Source organism: Triplophysa rosa, linkage group LG2 (genome assembly GCF_024868665.1).
Source record: "Triplophysa rosa linkage group LG2, Trosa_1v2, whole genome shotgun sequence".
Classification (NCBI taxonomy): Eukaryota; Metazoa; Chordata; class Actinopteri; order Cypriniformes; family Nemacheilidae; genus Triplophysa; species Triplophysa rosa.
The window spans coordinates 30,738,785-30,759,842 of record NC_079891.1 but is presented as its reverse complement, the minus strand read 5'-3'; the positions used below and the strand labels follow the sequence as shown (position 1 = coordinate 30,759,842).

At 38.1% G+C, this 21,058-nt stretch overlaps 1 long non-coding RNA gene across 3 annotated transcripts; it reads right to left on the bottom strand.

The window, feature by feature from the left end:
• Positions 1 to 2,034: 2,034 nt before the first annotated feature.
• Positions 2,035 to 20,054, bottom strand: LOC130567131 (uncharacterized). 3 transcript variants are annotated; one of them, XR_008964544.1, is made up of 4 exons: positions 15,768 to 20,054; positions 9,530 to 9,632; positions 9,318 to 9,401; positions 2,035 to 3,710 (listed from the first exon to the last, which is right to left on the bottom strand). It is a non-coding gene; the product is annotated as an uncharacterized LOC130567131 (long non-coding RNA). The 3 variants fall into 3 exon arrangements; XR_008964545.1 differs by lacking the exon at positions 2,035 to 3,710 and adding an exon at positions 5,987 to 9,243; XR_008964543.1 differs by lacking the exon at positions 2,035 to 3,710 and having other exon boundaries at positions 5,987 to 9,401.
• Between the last annotated feature and the right edge of the window lie 1,004 nt (positions 20,055 to 21,058).

Below are 21,058 nucleotides of genomic sequence, written 5' to 3'. Positions count from 1 at the left end.
TGGACATATTCTAATATTCATGCACTGGCCAAATACTGTAAAGTATGCACAGCATAATGTATATATATATGACAGCCTCATTTTTTAGCTCACTTAATGTGAAATACTTAGACCAAACTGCATCCACAGTAAAGCAAGAAATGTCTAGTGCATGCGTTTATGCGGTAAAAATACAAACCACTCGGAAGGACTGAAATGAAGGATTTTCCGTGTAAAGTGTACAGTATCTAGTGCACTTATCTCAGTGGAGGATGATGAAGTATAGTGGCTCTGTTTCTGTAAGTAGGACCCTTAGTGTCAGAAGCCTTCAGAGATGCCGTCACTCCGGGCTGCGCTGTCAGTGCACATTCGTTTACATCCCTAAAGAAACTAGACATGGACCTGGCACAGTGATGCCCGTCTCTTTGTACTTAGAACTTAAGCCATGGAGTAGACAACAGATCACATAAGGAACTGGAAAAAGTAAACATTTCATGCACTGTTTATTTTGTATATCAGTGAATTTCTTCAACAGCCAATGGACGCTGCCATGGCAGTTCATGACTCACTTTCTGGCATTTTGCATGAATCACAAGGAACAGAAGGTGGAAGTAGTGTGCCCCTGAAATGTATCCGAATAAGAAAACAGCATATCTTACATTAGATAACAGAATATCAAACCACAAAAAATGGTCCAAATTCTTTTTCTTTTGTTATATAAAAAAACCTTAAAGGGACAGTTTATCCAAAAATGAAAATTCTGTCATTATTTACTCACCCTGTACGTCTGTATAAATTTCTTTGTTCTGAGGTACACAGAGAATGATATTTGGAAGAATGCTTGTAACCAAACAGTTCTTGGCCACCATTGACTACCATAGTAGGAAGGGCCCCAGAGCTTTCCTACATTCTTCAAAATATCTTCTTTTGTGTTCTACTAGGGTCGTCAATGGTGGCCAAGAGCTGTTTGGTTACACGCGTTCTTCCAAATATCTTTTTCTGTGTTAATCAGAACAAAGAAATTTATACAGATTTGAAGGGTGAGTAAATGAAGACAGAATTTTCATTTGAACTGTTCCTGTTTTCAGTGAACTGTTCCTCTTACTTTAACTTTAATAGCAAAAGCAGTTTGATATCCTTTCCAATGCAAGGGAATTCTCCTTAAATTCTCAATACAGTATTTAAATGGTAAGACGCCAGCTAAACTGATTTCTCAAATAGTCTAATTATCCAATCTGAGTTCATCTCCATTCAACCCAAAATGATACGCTATACTTGTAAAATCAAGTCAATTCACTGAAGCAATAAGTAAATCTGTCAAGATTTGCAATTGAAGCACGTTTTTACACCTTATAGTGAGCATAAAGACGATATTGTAAGCCTGCAATTGATGCTAGTGAAAAAAGAGTGAGGCTGAAAGGAAGTGGCAGGGTACCAGCACTTCATCTTTTGAAAACTTTCAAAGGTGCTATTCGCGGTGGCATTTCTGCCTGGCTGGTTCTCACATCTTTGTGGTTTTGAGAGCTAAATATCAGACGCTGTGAGGAGGTCATATACTGAACATTACAAGCTGACCTTCAGGAAACGTAGACATCAGAGGAAGGGACGACTTCTGAAGTTTAAAAGGATGTGAAAACGCTTTAGCGAACTGCCGAAGTATACACGCAGGCCTTAGGAAACTCAGCTTTCTTTTTGACCAAACTGTAGGGGTTAAGCAAAGAAAAAAAAATATAGAAATCCCCCCAAAAAGGTGTTAGCAGTGTAGTAGAAGTGGTGAACGTTAACACAGTAACTGAAAGGGATAGTTTGCCCTCAAAAGAATTCTGTCATCATTAACTCACCCTCTTGTCATTTCAAACCTGTGTGCCTTTCCTTCTTCTGCAGAACACAAAAGAAGATATTTTGAAGAATGTGGGTAACCGAACAACGGCGGTACCCATTCACTTCTATCGTATGGACACAAAACCAATGCAAGTCAAAGGGTACCGCCGTTGTTAGGTTACCAACATTCTTCAAAATATCTACTTTTGTGTTCTGCAGAAGAAAGAAGGTCATACAGGTTTGGGGTGAGCAAATGATGACAGAATTTTCATTTTCAGGTGAACTGTCCCTTGAAGAACAAATGTATGAATGATGTCGTTTTCGTCAATAACAAATGAAATCATTTGCAGGTCTGTAACAAAATAAAATTCCTGCTTGCTTTTGTTATGTTTGAATATGTATACAAATACTCAACCTTCACTTAACATGTGAAATCTGAAGTGGTCTGATTGGTTCATTTGACATGGAGGGCGTCCAACCCCAGGGCGATCTATATAAGTATGCTTACGGAGGCTTATGCGAAATTGTTTTCATAAATTGATTTAAAATGAACAAGCAGGCATTTCATCAAGGTGACTTACTGTATCTGAGGCAAGTTTTCTCCCTCGAGAAAGACAGACAATTATAAACTTCCTGCTGAGGACACTGGACCTACTGTTACTCAACTCTGAGTGCAAACATCAGTGTCTGATATAGAGGAGCCAGCGCCAACCTTGAAGTCAACGCACTCTTAAAACATAAAGCTTGTCTGGAGGAACATTGGTCCCGTAGTCATTCTGCAAATTGAGTGGCATTTGTGTCCCTGAGGAAATATGGATATTCTTTTCTGATCAAGGCCTATAACATTTATAAACATTACATGTTGATGAAAACAAAATATACCGAACTAAAAACATTTTATCTGTGTTGTTTCCACATACATTTTAAGACTTTAGTTGACACGTACTCTTAAAGCTGCACTTTAGCCTCTCAGTAACTTGTCACCATCTCTGTTTGAAACATAAAATTGCAGGTTATAGTTTAGGGCTACTGTAGAAACAACATGGCAAATTCCATGCAAGGGGACCCGAGGTGTATGTAGATAGAAATAGCTCATTCTAAGGTAATAAAACATAACGCGTCATTATGTAAGGTCTTAATGCACCTCTGAAGACATAGTTATGTATATTATATCTACTTTTATCAATAGATCCTCCAAAAATGACACTCAGCACCTTTAACACTGACATTAAATTAATTCTGATAGTATGTTAAATGTACAATTAATTAAAAATATCATCACTTAAAAAAGGCATCCGTCACAGAATGACCCCCACAGGGATAAAACAGTGAAGGTGGAGATGAACGAATTAAACGGTATTCAAACTGTCCCAGCCCTTGACAGATGGATGCACTGTAAAAGGGCAGGAAGCGGGAATCTGCTGTTTTCCACAATAAAAGTGTTGTCATTAAAACAACCATCTGCGGAGGGAGGGGTATTGTCCTGAGGCATTAAATGAACATCTCCGCTGCTAATCCAAGTGCCATTTTCATTTGCGAGAGAGGAGCCGGGTTCACAAACGCGACATCATACGCCTCAAATGAAGCATATTCTTTGGGGTAATGGATTGTGTCTTTTCATTCCGCCCCGTTGCTCTCGCTCCAGTCGGATAGTTATTTGTGAGAGTGGGATACAATGACGCATCTGGGAATCCGAAAAAGGGGAGAAATGGAGTTCGTCTGGATCCATGACAGTTACTGGTGTTTTCCGTCAAGGTTATTAGGAGTCGTGGGCTCGTGGCATGGGAGAATGCTCTATACGTATTGCGGATGGAGTTTCCATTTACGGCCTTGTCTGTATGCAGCGGAAGGAAACACGGGATAGATTTAGGGAGGCTGAGATGTTCTCTTGATAACATAATCCCTTGTACCTGTGAAGATGAGACGAAGACCTCTATTTAGTAGAGTCAAACTGCTTTCAACACGATGCATATATAAATCAGGTGCATTCTTTTCTCCCGGAGTCAGACAGCCTTCTTATCTAAGAGAAAGTTGTGTGCATAAGAGATAAATACTTTATTTTATCCTCGCATTTTGCACTTGTGACATTAAAAATATAAAATGTAGACGCTTCTTGTAATGAGCCAGATGGGAAATGTGGCCTTGTGATGAATAAATAAAAGTCCTAATCTAGAAACAGGGGGTGAAAGAGAATGATAGATGACTTGGAACACACCAATGCTTGTAATAAAACTACTTGTGCAGTTTTGTCTGTACACTTGAAATAAAACAGAGTTGCCAAAAAGCAAAAATAACTGTGTAATGGAACCATTCAACATGATAAAAAGCCTTTTAAAACATTTTAAGAGTGTATAGACACACAATGCCACACATTTACTCTCTACGTCTACAAATACTGTGCATGTCAGGCTCACGTATTCTCACATCCTCTGCAGCTGACGCATCAAAACCCATCCTTCAGACATTCAGCAAAATAGGCGACTGCATAAACAAGGTCTCAGCCAATCAGGATGAAGTATGAGGGCTGCTTTCATTCAAGGCAATAAATAAGACAACATCGCTTAATACAGTGGTTCTCAAACTGGGGGCCGTGGACCCCTGGGGGGCCCCAAGATGGATCCAGGGGGACCACAGATTTTGTGGCATTTTATGAAATATAGAAATTTATCATAGATTTTATGCAATCAAACATCAGAAAAATGACACCACCAACCAAAATAATTGAGGTTCTAGGTAATTGAGGTGTACAAAGACCTTACACAATGAAACGTTATGTTTTTATTACCTTAGAATGAGATATTTCTATCTACATGCACCACGGGTCCCCGTACATGGAATTCACCATGTTGTTTCTAAAGTAGCCCTAAACGCACAAACTGCACTACAGAGAGTGTTTTGTAATTACATTATCTCCTTTGGCAAAGAAGCAAAAATGTGACAACATCTTAGTTCTGTGTCAACCTACGGCAGTGCTTCGAAAGAGAGGGGTGGAGTCAGCCACCACTAGATGCTGCTAAATGTCATACACTGGACCTTAAAGCCTTGTCTTTGAAATCAGGCAAAAGACAGAAGATATATCACCAGTTCCACTCATAACTGCAAAAAAGTAATTTTAGTATCTATCTTGGTTGATTCACTTACAAAGCAATAAGATTAAAGCAATTTTCGCTGATATTTTTTTCTCAGGAAAAAGACCCTGGTAATTTTTCCTTTAGTTTTAGAAGATATCTCATATACTATGATCAGATTTGCAAAAAATATTTTCATAAAAACAATTTCAAAGACCAAATGATCTAGACTGTGCTACCAACATTGTACCCCTTTACTCATTCTTTATACACAATCATCCCATTTATTTATATTTAAAGAAATTGTAGAGGAAATGTGAGACAAACATGATAATTACATTAAACTTAGAACTTAGAATAAAGTCTTCTTATGAAAGTGCAACTTCTTAAAGCAGGGAACATATCGTCGCTGTCCTTCTGAAACCTTGGATGTTCAAATTTGCTGTTTTTCAGGAAATGAGAAAAACACTGTTTTTTAAATGATTAAAAACAGTCAACGTTTACAAGCACTTTTTAATACTTTTTATTGGTTAGGTATTTGCAAAAACAATAATGATTTTATGGCAAAAAATAAAAAATCATGGAATATGGAGGTACAAGGTTTCAGAAGGACAGCAGCGATTTGTTCTTTATTGTGAGCCTCACCCTTTCAACCTTTTTGATAGAACCATCACATGTTTTTTACTCTAGATTTTTATTATTGTTGGGACGAAAAAGCAATTTTATAAAATGGTCAGTTCTGGCGCTTGATTCTGATTGGCTGAGCCGAGTTCTAAACCGTTATAAAATACCCCGATTTATAACGGCTGTCCGCATTACATAGCCTAAACATCATTTTATTTACTTTATTTTATGAAACCTGGCTACGCATATGGAATAACCGTTTTATAAAAGCAATAAGCCCCGCGAAGCAATTTATAACAGCTATGGGGGTTTTAGGGGTACAACGCCCTTAGCTGTTATAAAATGCACTGTAACCCACTGCTTCTTGGGGCTTATTGCTTTATTAAACCACGGTTTTCCGACTTCATTGCTGAGTTTGTTCTTACTGCCAAACTGTCAAATGAAAATTTCAGTCTTTTCTCATTCATTCAGATGGCATCTGTACTTAAATGACTAGAAAACAGCTGGCCGGAAATGTTGCCAAGATGGTCGCCAAGTGACGCTGTGCCGTAGCATTGACTCCAACAATCAATGCATGCCATCATAAACGGAAGAAATGATAATAATTTGTGAATAAAACAGAATATATTATGTTTTTTTGCAATTTTTGCATTTTTCACAAAAATGAACACACTTGTGGGGATGTGAATGTTGAGACCAAAAGCTAATACACAGATAACAATAATAATACTTCTAAATGTTAAAGTCAGCTTAAAACATTTCCTTATTGCTGATTCATTCAACATACAGTATAAACACCAACCACAAGCGAGTGAAAGAAGGAAAAACATCAGAATTACATTGCCATTTTAGGGCTGCCGTGCACATAGAGCTGCCTGGTGTGAGCAACATGACGTGAATCCGCCTTCTTTTTTCGCACCTTTGCCAACGAGTTTGGTCCAGAAATACATAACACAGAGTGGATCATTGATATTTCACATGTTTCCATGGAGGTGTTGCATTTACATAGCTCTGTGCAGTCTCCTCTAACCCTGCTAATTATATTATATGGAAATGAGGAGACGTGGATGAGTTGATGTTGAGTGGAATGTTAATGGTTCAAGAGGAGGTTCTGAGCCAGCTGCTGCCCACCTAATGGATATTTATCCAGGTTGTCAATCTGACTGTCACTCTATACTGTATACATACAGTACACACACAATCAACACACAATACACTTAACTGGGAGATTACAGCTGATGAGCTAAATATCAAATACAATCAGATGAATGACTCTCACTTGCAGAAACATTGTGCGAGGAAGACGATAATAAATCAATAAAGCCATAAACCATGAGAGGCATTGCCAACAACATTTGATGCAGTTGGCAGATGCTTTTATGCAATGTGATTTAGTGCGTTAAATCTATGCATTTTATATGTGCACATATTTCCTTGGAATTGATCCCATGACTTTGGCGTCTGAACTACCAAAGTCAAGTGAACCACCAAAGACCACCAACTTCTATTGCAACAGTCTCACGGAAATTCGTGACATAGTTACAAAATTTAATCTGTTGATTTGTGTTAATGGACACGAACTTCCCCTCTTTTCATGTCACTTGGCACAACTTTTTTTTCGTGTCACTCAGCACGAATTTCAATCAAATTTCATGTGTAATCAACCCGTTATCACTCCCGAGTCTAGTGGTGGGCGATACTGTAAAATTTAGTATCGATCCGATACCAAGTAAATGCAGGGCCAGTATTGCCGATTTCGATACCAATTCTTTTTACTTTTAAAAAGCATTCACTTGAACTTACATTTACTTTCCTGTAGATGAAATGTCATGATTTACCAGATAAATGCATCATTAATATGCTAAATCTGAATACATTTTCATGACCACTAAAATATTTTGTGATTTGTGCTCTTAATGTGCCTGTAGGCTAATTAATCATGTAGATGTTAAAACACTGGACATCATTTAAACCAAATAAATCTATTTATTTAGTTATCTATTCCTGTAATCGAATTTGCAAACATGAATTTTGCACCAAATTTTTACTGGAAATAGTAACAACAACAGATTAACAGAACAGAAAAACGATATATAACAAAACAATTTCTCGTTATCCCATTACTATTTCTCTAGCTTAAAAAAAACCCCAAGTGGACAAAATTATTACTCAAGAACAAGATTTTAAAACTGCTTTTCCGTTTTTGTTCAGTGCTATGTTAAGACAAAATAATAGAACAAATTAACATGTTTCCCTTTCATTACACTTTTTTAAGTGAATTTATAAACAAAGCGCACACACTTGTTTGAGACACAAAGTAAATAAAGTGCTTAAATAATAAAGTACTTATTTATTGCACAAACTGACCAAAAGCATTACAAAATATAACAAAAAAATCGTTTCGAAGACCTTTTTGCACCAACGCCGTACGATAAATTTACATGAAGATGCCGTGCGTGTCCGCGAACGCATGAGGTCGGCACCCATTTAAAGATAAACCGGAACAGCTAGATGCAGTCGGTTGCGGGAGCCAATACCCTTTCACGTTCAAAGCCAACGAAATGACGCGGCGATCGGTCACGAGATACGGGACAGCCAATGGCATCGAAGCTGACGTAACTTCCTCTGGCGGCAAATTTTGAACGTCGTTCTTCACTGGATTTGAGATTTACGGCGGACGGTGATCACTTTCGCATCTGTTCCTCATACAAATCGATCGTTTCGCGTTGGTACCCTTGGAATATCTGTATTTTTCAACGACATTGTGACTGCTTGTATTATGTGTTTTAAATTACGATAAATAAACTGTTACATTACTTGCTCAAACTGTCTGAACAGTGTCATGTAAACACAATTATCCTGGCCATTAAACTTAAATTAAACCCCGAAACATCATCATTGCAAATTATATCTAATATACATTTTCATAATGCCAGTGAAATTCGCGTGCCCTTCACGTCGAAAAACGACGCCAAAGGAGTCAAAAGTGACGCCGAAGGACGTAATATGTGATGAGCGTAAATATGTGATGAGTCGGGAGTGAGGATGTGTTGGTGTAATCAACGCGATCTAACGGGAATTCGCACTTACTTTTTGAGGTGCACTCATTCATGTGAATTTGTGTGATCACATTCGTATGTATAATTTGACTTTGCCCCTATACGTTAGGTTTAATGGCGGGGTTAGGAGGGCCTTTATTGTTGCTTTTACACATCGCAAAATGCGTTCTTTTTAGTAAAATTAACCTTTGCGCCTGTGATTTTAGGGTTTAGGGTGGGCTAAGTGGTTGCTTAAAATATGTATTATGTCATATGTAGGTTATAAATATATAAATGCATATACACATTGAGTCTGTATATTGAAAGTCGTGCTTAGCGACACGAAAAAAAGTTGTGCTAAGTGACATGGAAAAAGTCATGCTGACTGACATGAATAAAGAGGGAATTCGTGTCCATGAACACAAATCAATAGATTCTAAATTCTGTCATGACTTGCTGTGAGACTGGGTTGTCTATTCTATTCTATTCTATTCTATTCTATTCTATTCTATTCTATTCTATTCTAAGCAGTACAGAAAGAAAAAAAATAGGTAGGAAATCTGGTACTGTTGAGTATGCTTTGAGAGCAGTGTGTAAATTATACCGTCTCTTTTACAATGACTCATACAATCGTTTTATAATGCAGAATTTTACTCTATTAAGACGTAAAGCTCAAAGTCCATCTCATAAAGTACCGCAGACACTCTTAGTCTCTGTGGGAAGAAAGAAATGAGCTAATAACATGATCCTGAAAAAGCCACTCTTTCATCCAAGAAAATCCACCCACCATATATCCGCACTTTTCATTCTGGTCACAGAGCTCAATATTCACCTCGCTCCCAGGGCTCTGACATAAATCCAGCGGGCTGATCTGTGACAGGAGTACAAGAAGAGGTACATCACGAGGAATTCTAATACGATAACCAGTTTATGCTAATATTGATCTACACATTGATATTTCACACTTGAATAATAAGGCGAGCGGAAAGGGAACATTACCTGTTTGCGTTCCGTTTTTCTGACATTTTTGGAGAATAAAGTTGATTTAAACAAGCATATGTGATGTGCAGAATCATAATAAGCAGCCGAATGCACTGAAGCACTTGAAAAGAAGACAAAAAAGAATAAATGAAACACCTGACGGAATGAAGTGTGATGTTTGTAATTCTTTATTATAAATTCTGTGACGTGACCGTTCCAATCTGAAATGAATACTCAAGCAACAATGAGCTAGTTATTGAGTTTTTCTCTTGCAGAAATCTCAAAGATGGAGAAGATGACAATAGAAAGGTATGAAGCAAGTCAGTGGAACAGACAATTCACGTGAAAAGGGATTGGAGTGGATTTTCTAAGCTGATCCTATTGTGAAGCTGATTGTTGCCTTTCGAACAAAAGAGCAGACAAAACATTTCAACTCTATGGAGGATACAGTCCAACTGTCACCTCTACCTTAATTGCAAACGTTGTTAGTCACGGCTTGTTACAGAACAGTTTATGTAAACCAGGAGAGACAAGAATCATTACAGACAGAGCCTACCTAAACCTTTCAAAACACATACAAAAAATAATGTAAGATCTTGCCAACAGACTCCTATTTACTATAGGTGTGTACAACATAAAAACATGATAGCATGCAACATCGCACAGTGTAAAATAACCATGAAATAAAAATGGAAGTTTTTGTACTTTTAATATGAATATGTTAGCCTTAATGATATTGATAAACTCAAAGGCATTCAAAACTCACAATTCCAGGCTGTGAGGTAAATTAAACGCTATTGGCTAAAAGGGGGAGGAGCCACTAAAATGTCCTTCCTGTTTCAGGGGAAATTGTGTCATTTCATTGAACCAAGCTTCATTTCAATGGACTTTAGAGGCTCTTTGATTACATGTTTCTATTGGTTTGCCTCTTTTAAATAAAAAATAAGCATATTTTATCAGGGCCATTATGAGAGAGAGAGAGTTGCGACACAAGAGCAAACATTTTTGTGTGTCACATGATTCAGCCTTCAGATAGTTCCAGGAAGTTACGTTTTTTTCTTTTAATTCTTTATTTTTATCATTAATCGTCTTTAAGTGGGTTAAAAGTTCACCTCACTCAGTCTGTTTCGCTGCAGCTCTATGCTATATACCTTCTGGGTACTATTGAGAGGCTCTTTCAACCGCCATTGCTTTGAAAAAAAAACAGTTCCACCTGAGTATTTTGAGTTGACACGACTCTCTCTCGCTCTCTCAATGGCTCTGCTTTTAGTGTGCTTTTAATGCACATTTTAGAAATATGCTTCATGAATGCAACTATTGTTGCTCTACACTTAAAAGTAACATTTTTAAAAGTGTACTAAAAGTGGGCCACGTTAGTTCCAAATATCAAAACGGTACACTTACAAGTATGCAACTAGTGCATTTATATTAATATTATTGCTCTTACTACATAAAGTATACCTAACAAATAGCCTAATAAAACTGAAGTACTTAATAAAATTAATTTGAAGAATTAATATTTTCGTAAGGGTGTTTAGATCAACGTACTGCAAAATTAAAAATAAATACTAAACTCGAACATGATTTCATGCAGTGTACATCAACACGATGAGTGTATCCAACCTATTTTACAAATTTAATTGAGAAATAATTCATAGTATTTTCATAACGTTACGACAGCACCAGAAAGTTAGTTCCCTTTTTTGGTATCTTTGTAAATCAGGACTGTAACGCAACAAGCATGGCTCACGACAGCCTCCTTTTATACTGCAGCTTCCTCCGGTTAGGATTTTGTGTAAAAGGTTCACGGCAAAGCCGAACCTCTCATTTCAGTTTGCAGCCCTCTGCTTATCGTGAACACAGAGGTACAGCTGTAATTACGTCCGCTGCAGAAACAAAGCAGCACCACATTGATTGGATTCCCGCTGACACGCGGCTTTCTTAACACCAGCCCAAACCAACACGTGTTATCGCACACCACCGGGAAGAAAATGGCAGCAACAGAAAGGAGACATAAATGAGACTGTGGGACATACAATGCGATCGCTCATAAAAGCCACGGAACTGTATGGCAATCTAAAAAAGCACACGGCAAAATAAAGTGAAATTACAGAGGGAGGCTGAAAAAATTATTTTATACCTGCTGATAAAAAAGGGATTTAAGAAATGAGAAAATGGAAAGGAGAGAAAGAGCAGAGCACTTTTAACTTTTAAGGTCTGTTTTAAATCGCAGTGAGCTACCTCGCAGCCTACATAGACAGTGCCCTTGTAAGCCAGTATCCAAACAGAGAAGAATAAATGACTGATGTGCAACGTTCTAGTGGACCAGAAACTATCTCCCACTGAGATTTTCATGTTGTGCCCTTCAGGAAATGTGGGTGGGTGGGTGGTTGTAGACACGCATGTGTGTTTGTCTGGGAACATGTGCTGGTACAGGTACTGAGGCTATAAATGACTCACGGGACCTAGTGTTTCATTAGCCTTTACCAAAATACAACATTGAGAATAACTTGTCCTTAAAATAGGTCAATACTGCATTCTAACCATGATAAAAAGTAAACAAAAATGTACAAGAAAACGCGTAGAATTTTTAAAATACAAAGTCCCAGTGAAATAAAAAAATGACAATTCTTATTTTTTCATGAAATATTGCAGCGTTTATAGTAAATAGCTTAACAATGTGGGTCATTTTCTTTCAAATTCATGTACCCTCATAATCTTCAGTTAAAATCTGAAAATGCACTTCCGCCCTGAAATGACATCTCAAATGACGTAAATTAGACGGCTTGGCCGGAGCATCCGTTAACTCCTCCCCTTCCACTGTCAGTCTGCTGCCAGTTTCATTTCAAAATGAATGCAACAGCTGTTTTTACACATCCTATCAATTCGCAGTGAAAAATGCAAGCTACGCCCACTAATTTTCTCCTTTGAAATTCCTTTTCACTCGGAAATGTGTCAGAATACAGAAGTAAAAACGATCGCAACTTCCAGTTCACAGGGACTTTAAGTGCCATCCATCGAGACACATACAGTACATACAGTATGTACACATACAGTATATATACTGAATGTCTACATTTCAACAAAATCAAACTTCATCCAACAGCAATGTGAAAGACACATGAAAACTGTGATATAAATCGAGGTTATCAAATTCATATATACAAATAATGTTTGCACTTCCTACTGTAAATACATGTACAAATATTACTGTTGTATTGCTTAAAAGTGAGTATGAACTTGTTTTCTTTGCAGTATTTGAGGTCTGAAGAATAGCATATACAGAGCATCTTTTCTGTTACTTTGTTAAATTGTTACCTGTTTCTCCAGTTTTCATTTTCAGTTTTCATTTTCATTTGCAAATAAATGCAAATAGAAACAATATTTTTATTTGAAATTTGGGAGAAATATGTATGTAGTATGTATGTTAATATGTTAGTAGTTCACAGAATGAAACAAAAATCATCATTTACCTGCACACATACTGTACCTATAAACAGTAAATTCAGAAAAAACAGCTGCACAGTATATATGTCCAATTCTTGCATCACAAAGATATATATATATAACTTTAATTTCTTTTTCCTGTTGTATGCTTTCAATTCTTTACAGGATGTCTCTGAAGTCCAGCAGAAAAGTAGTTCTGAAGACCATAAATATTCATATATCATGAGATAACAACCTTGGATTGACTCTAATCCCAACAATGTTAACCCTGGCGTGGTTCTAACCAATCCTATCTAACCTCCTGCTCCTAAAACTACCAGCTCATATATTGGCACTCCCATCCTTGGATTCCACATTCAGTCCTGCTGGTCCTCAGCAAGATTTCTAATTTGCTACAAATCTGCTCCTATTTCCTGCATCGACCCCCGGAGAGCCTGGAGCAGAGCGAGCGGTAAAGCCTATAACGGCAGAGGCAAGCTAAAGTGTCTGACTGACGAGGAAGGGTAACACGGCTTTCCGCCGGCGCTCCACAGGCTTCACAGCAGAATGTCAAGCTTCTGAACCGACGGGGCACTGAGTCACACAGGGCCAGAGTAATGTCACAGAATGTGATTTCTTACAGGCTTAAAAGGGATAGAAGACCCTACATGAAAATTATAGCATCATTTACTCACCCTCATGTCATTTTAAGCCTGTATGACTTTCTTTCTTCTGCAGAACACAAAAGAAGATATCTTGAAGAATGTTAGTAACCAAACAACAATGGACTACATTGACTACCTTTGTAAGATCACAAACCCACGGAGACATTTCTCAATATATTGTCTGTGATAGTGTTACACAGAAGAAAGAGTAATATACAGGTTGACGTGAGGGTGAATAAAATAATTTTTATTTTTGGTGAACTGTCCCTTTAAGACGGGAAACATGGCAGCCAAGACTTAGCTGTTTATCTTCCAACTAGCACTGCAATGTTTCTTACAGAAAGTAAATGTCAGAAGTAATTCTTGCTTGTTATAAGCCAAACATCACTATTACCGTTTCTAACACGAATCATTTACCTCACAATGAGTAAAAAAAAGTTTTTTTCAAACATGCATTCCCGTTTCGTAACAAGGGTTCTTAGTCCCTTATTGGACAATTCTCCCGGACAAGCACGCCCACACGTCAACCAGCGACAACAAGAGAAAGAGCATGCCCATCAATGTGCTTCGTTCGTTACGGAAGTTTAGCTGTGTTTGTTCACGGCATTTCGGTGATTAATGTTATATAAACAGTGGATATAACGCTAAATTTGCAGATCGTTTGAAACTGATAGATGGAGCGGTCCCAGCGCTAAAATGTTGCCGGACATGAACCGCACGCGGTAAGTGAAACTGAATCATATTTCTGTGGTTTGTTGGCAATCGGCGCACACGTGCATTATGTAAACAACACAAACTTATATTGAATCAACACTTATGCAGGGATAATGCCATGATGTATTGTGTGCTCGTGCTTTAGTTCCGCCCACTGGACGCCTCTAGGAGGTCGACTGTTTTCGGAAATAATCGCACTGCTGTATCTGTTTTTTATAAATGTGATCAAACCAGTGTTTGGTAAGTTACTCTAAAAAAGTAATTAATTACTAGTTACTAATTACATATTCAATAGTGTAATTTGATTACTGTACAAATTACTCTCTCCAAAAAGTATTTAGTTACTTATTACTAATTACTTTCTATATCCTATATCAACCTTGATTAGTTAAGTGATTTAAGGATAGACATGAAAGGGATCTTTTAATTCATTCAAATAAATAATATTAAACTACATAAAGCACTCTTATTTACTGACCAAAGTATTACAAATGTGAGAAGGATACATTAAAGCCTTTTACATTAATCCCTTACTTTACTTTTTCAAGGGGAAAGTAATTAAATTACAGTAACTAATTACTTAGTAACTAGTTACACCCAACACTGGATCAAACTAAATACATATGAAGTATGCCATACTACTCTATAGGTACTCAAGATTAATATGAGATTGGCAGAAGCTGTGTTACCTCTGCTTTAAGATTGCGCACTGCAGTTTCACATTTTAAATGTGCCTTTAAAATCAAATGGATTTGAATGGATGTCAATGATTTATCATTCATTTCAATTAAATTCTATTTATATAGCGCTTTTCACAATGTGCATTGATCCAAAGCAACTTTACAGGAGAAAATAAGAAAAAACAAAGGTCAAACACAGTACAACATGGTGTTTGTAGAACAAGCAAGATCATTCTAATAAAGCGATGTTAACGTAATTTACCGAACCTTTAAACTAATCTAATGTCAGCAGTCTCCCGGTGAGCAAGCCAACTTTGATAACTTTGATTATGTCATGGTTCTGCCCCACCTTGTCTTGCTTCTCTTGACCTAGTGGCAGAACCATGATAGAACCTCTTGTTTTATGTGGAGAGTGACGTTTTGTCCCTGTTGGTCTTCCACTCTCCGGTGTGGCGTCTCTGTTCCCGCCCTTTCGTCTCCTCGTTATTGTTTGTTAATTAGTTCATGCCCCGCACCTGCTTCCTCTTGATTTGTCCCCTTTATAATGCCCTTGTGTCTTCTGTCTCGTGCGGGTTCATTGTACTGTGTCGTGTTTGTGTTATGTGGTGAGTTCCTGTCTTTGAGTTAGTTTATTTTGTAGTTGTGATGTGTTTTAGTCTAGTCCTGTTAGTTTAGTTAGTCTTGTTCCTGTTTCCCTGTTTTGTTTTGTTACCCCCACGTGGGTCTTTGTTTTGTATTTAAATTTTATTAAATGTCTTGTTAACCCCTTACCCGCTGTCTGCACTTGGGTCCTCTGTCCTTGTCTCCGTGTCCTCACCACCCACCATTCATGACAGATTATCGGGGATGGGATTGCCTGAGCTGGGATGGTCAGTCAGTCCGCAGGCTCTCGCAGGAGGATGGCACGGGATGGGGATATGACGTTTATCTGGGCCTGGCGTAATCTCTCCCATCCCGAGGCGGGGGAGGAAGGCAGAAAGAGACTAATTAGCTTAGCTGCTGTTCATCCATTTTTTTCATTTAGCATATTATGCATTAATTGAATGCTTGGCTGAAAAGATGTGTCTTTAACCTACATTTAAATTGGGAGTGTGTCTGACCCTCGAATAGTATCGGGAAAGCTATTCCAGAGTTTAATTTAGCAGAAAATGAAAGTCATCCCAACAATGTCATGCCTCTGCATCATTACAGTTGTGGTGTGGTGCTTCTTACAGTATATTTAGAACAGTTTTTAAAACTTTATCTTTATAGTTTCAAGTATGAACGGGACCTAGCATGGTGGCAGCACTTTTACTGTAGATGTAATAAAATTACTGGTTTACCATTTCATTGACCGCCATAGTTTTCTTTAGCTTTCTTCGTATAGTTAATTTGACACATCTCCCATCAAACGTAGACTGCCTGTATCCACAAATTGCTCTGTGCTCCAGTATAAGCACATATGTCAGACAAACTGCCAAAAAGACGACAATGAGATTACATTTAATAGTCCCACAGGAAGTTTAACCTGCAATGGCACTCACGACTCCTGGGATAAAACTGTAAGTACAAGAGAGTGTAAAAGGTTTGAGAACATTTCTGTCAAACAACTTTTTTCTGCTTCAAATTACCTTGTTTTTCTTTCCCTGCGCTGGAATAAAAACCACTTAAGCATTAAAGTTCAAGTCACAGAAACAAAAATATATTTGTGTGTGTGTGTGTGTGTGTATATACATAGTCACATCTATAAATGCACGAAAAAAGCATTTAAAGCATCTCTAACTTAAATTTAAGTAGTCAAATAACATGAAACCTCACCGTTCTATTTTCATCATCCCTCAGAAAGGTTCACAGAGATCTGTATCAAATCAAGTATATACTGAATTATTTACTTTCATTTAATATTTTAGCCTTGGCAGAGAAAATCTAGAGCGTTTCGAAAATAAAATCCTTCAATCAGTTGATAGTAACACAAAACTGGCTGTTTTCCAATAATTTAGAGAGTTTAGAAGGTCTCGGAATTCACCGGTCCAACAAACGGTCAACAGATAACTAACTCAGTCAGGGAGAGAAATAGAGAGAGAATGACGAGGATTTGCATAGCATTTGTGCCCTTGGGCTAGAAAATACAGAAATCACATGCTGAATATCAGCAAATATCACAACAGAGGTGTTTTTTATTAATGGGCACAGTAGCAATACCGTAAAAATGACAGTATAAAGTTGGGTTTATTTGTTGAGGCCAGTGCAATTTCAGAATAAACTCGATTTAAATGTTCATCCCAGGCATATTAATGTCCTATCTGCAGAATACACCGAGGAGATTAATGTAATTCTTACTGCAACCACAACAATCATACAGTACTCTACACAATACACAACATACTGTACACATGACACATACACAAACCCTGGCACTTATTGTGACCCTCTTAAAATAAGTGGCGCCTAATTCAAACCAAGCCCTATAGATCACTCCACAAACAGTGGACAAATGAGTCCAGATAACTTGTAACTTGTCTTTAAGTAGCAGCTTATCGTGTCCCACTTTTGTTCAGAAAATCGTTTAACACTATTTGTGAGTGTATTATCAAACCTAAACGAACATCAACAGGGAACTATTCTTAAAGTAGGCATGAAACAGAAGTAGCGGTTGTCTTAACCCCCCTATCGTAACATACTGTACATCTCAGTGAAACGGCTTCTGAAATAAGAAAAAAGCGGGACTTGATTTTGTCCATCATTTTGGATCGTTGGAAGTTGGTTGTTGCTAATAAAATATAGGCAGAAGTTTACGTATTTGATGACAGATTATGAGGTCACATAAATTAGAAAGTAATAATAAAGTGCACAAATAAATAAGACTACATTATTCCATATGCAATAAGAATAGTACATTTTGATTTTATGGTGACTTAAAAAATACACAAGTAATGGCACGGAGGTGTCACAGTTCTATTGAATTTAAAATAATGATTTTCATTTTTTTACTCAAAGAATCCACACCTCGGAATCTTTGTGTAATTTTTTGGAGGATCTATTGACAGAAATGCAATATAATATACAAAACTATATCTTCAGAGGTATACAAAGACCTTACATAATGAAGCGTTATGTTTTTATTACCTTAGAATGAGCTATTTCTATCTACATACACCGCGAGTCCCCTTACATGGAATTCACCATGTTGTTTCTCCAGAAGCCCTAAACGGACAAACCGCTCTACAGCACGTTTTGTAAAAACCTAACCCCCAATGGCAAAGAAGAGAAAACGTGATGACATCTTCGTCCTCTCTCAGCCTCCGTAGTGACTCGAAAGGGAGGGGTGGAGTGAGCCGTTGGTTGCAATTCGCACCACTAGATGCCACTAAAAATCACACAATTGTCCTTTAAGAAACCTATTTATCAGTTTCTAAAACAACTACTTGCTGCTCTGAAATCTGATTGGTTGAGCAGATTCAAAGCCATTCTTTATCAACCCATTACACGAAATATAATGATGTACACTTAACATTCACCATTACAACCTAACATAATTTATATTGCTTCTGCATGACTTCTTAACGTCCCCCACCCCCCCAGCGTGAAGTCTTAATGAAAAACCCAAATAAATATTCATTTCAACATGACTTACAGGCAACGTCAAATCACTGTAACATGCGGCCTCTCATGCTTCACTACCGTAATCTGCCTCGCGGTAGCATCAGAAGTCTTTTAGAAGTAATTTTAGGGCAATAACAGGCCCCTCACTATACCTATTAAAATGTAGAAGCCCCCCACCTCATTTCACGTCCATGTATTAAGTCAATACCTGCCTCAAATATGCATAACTAATCAGTCACTTGCTCAATAACTCAGATTAAGTCGACCTTTAAATACGCAGGCAACAACTGTTGAGATATTTCAGAAAGCAGGTGGTCATCACATAACATGAGTCATACTTTCTTTTTCCGTGCATGTTAAAGGGAGAGAGAAGGGAGGGCACCCGTAAGTTAATTAGCCATCATTACCCCATCTCCTCCATCCTGAGTGGGTGCTGTGCTTTTGTCCTGTCCTATTAGCATCTCTAATAGAAGAGCCACCGTGACTCATGCCCATCAGTCTGACACTTGGCTCGGCTGCAGTGTTGCGCTTGATGCGCACAAACACAGTCACAATGTCACTGAACTGCAGAAATCTTCAGGAAGTCTAGAAAAGAGAAGACGGGAACCTTAAGAGCTTGGGAATAGGAAAACCTAGTTTTTTGCTAAGCAATTTACAGTACAGAGTATGTGTTCCTGGGAAATGGGATTGTTAAAGGGTTAGTTCACCCAAAAATGAAAATTCTGGCATTTACTCACCCTCATTTCATTTACAGTGGATATAGAAATAAATCCCCCCCTCAAAATAATAAATTTTGTTGCTTTGCAGCTTGAAATGAAGATAGACCCTCCCTGGATCAGGACGTCACTCCGAACTGGTTGAAAGAGCCAGGTGGAAACTGGTCAGAGATGCTACCAAGAGGCCCACATCAATACTGAAGCAGTTGCAGGAATTTATGACAAAGAGTGGTCATTTTGTGCATGTGACAACAATATCACAAATTCTCCACAAATCTGGCTTGTATGGGAGGGTTGCAAGAAAAAAGCCACTCCTCAAGAAAGGCCACATGCAGTCACGACAGAGCTTTGCCAAAACGCACCTTGAAGATTCTGAGGCCACATGGAAAAAGGTGTTATGGTCGGATGAGACTAAAATTGAATTATTTGGCCTCAACACTACAGTAAACGATACATCGGGTTGAAATCCAATAAAGCTCACTATCCAAAAAACACCATCCCTACCACAAAGCATGGAGGTAGTAATATCCTGTTATGGGGTTGTTTCTCTGCATCAGGGACTGAAGCACTTGTCAGGATAGAAGGTAAAATGGATGGTGCAATACACAGTCAAATTCTTGAGGAAAATCTACTGCCCTCTGCCAGAAACTTGTCTATGAAGAAGGTTTATCTTACAACATGACCACGACCCAAAGCACACAGCAAAACTGACCACAAAGTGGTTAAAGGAGAAACAGGTGAATGTCCTTGCGTGGCCTAGTCAAAGCCCAGACTTGAACCCCATTGAAAATCTGTGGAATGACTTGAAGACCGCAGACCACAAAAGGTCACCATCAAATTTAACTGAACTTGAACAGTTCTGCAAAGAAGAGTGGGCAAATATTGCAAAGTCTAGATGTGCAAAGTTAGTAGAGACATATCCCAACAGACTAAAGGTTGTAATTAAAGCAAAAGGTGGTTCAACAAAATACTGACACAAGGGGTTGATCCTTTTACCAACTCAGTCATTCTTGTTGTTTATACCATGGTCTGTTTGAATACTGGATTCTGATTGGCTGGAAGGTGTGCATTAAAAGCCTTTAACTCACGGGTAGCTCCAGTCAGTTTGATTACATTTCAAATTAACTGACAAAATAACTGTCATTTTCACCTGCTTGATCTAAAAGGACACTGTAAACATCAATAAAAGCTTTAACTTGGCAAATAACCATGGTATAATCGAGATAATCCACGGCTAGCCGTGCATTAAAGGATTTTAATGCACGACGTGGAGGCGAAGAACCACCCAACGCGAAGCGGTTGTTGGGGTTATGTCTTTCTCTTGGATGTTATAAGTTGCACGGAGTAAATACAACTGGATATAACACAAACGGTGTCCATCTTCATTTCAAGCTGCAAAGCAACAAAATGTGATTATTTTGAAGAGGGGTGATTCTTTTCTATATCCACTGTATAACATGTTTGACTTTTTTCTGCAAAACACAAAATAAGATATTTTAAAGATAACTGGTAACCAAACAACCTGAGACCCAATTGACTTCCATTGTATGGACACAAAACCACTGAGACGTTTCTCAAAATATCAGCTTTTGTGTTCCACATACAGGTTTTAAACAACATGAGGGTGAATCAATGATGACATATTTTTCGGATGAACTAGTACCCTCCAGGATCGCGGCCAATGGGGTCGGAGAGTTAACTCGGGCTGAGGCCCTGGGCTCATCCCGGTGCACGGCGTATCTTACCATGTCGGCAAAGCCCAGC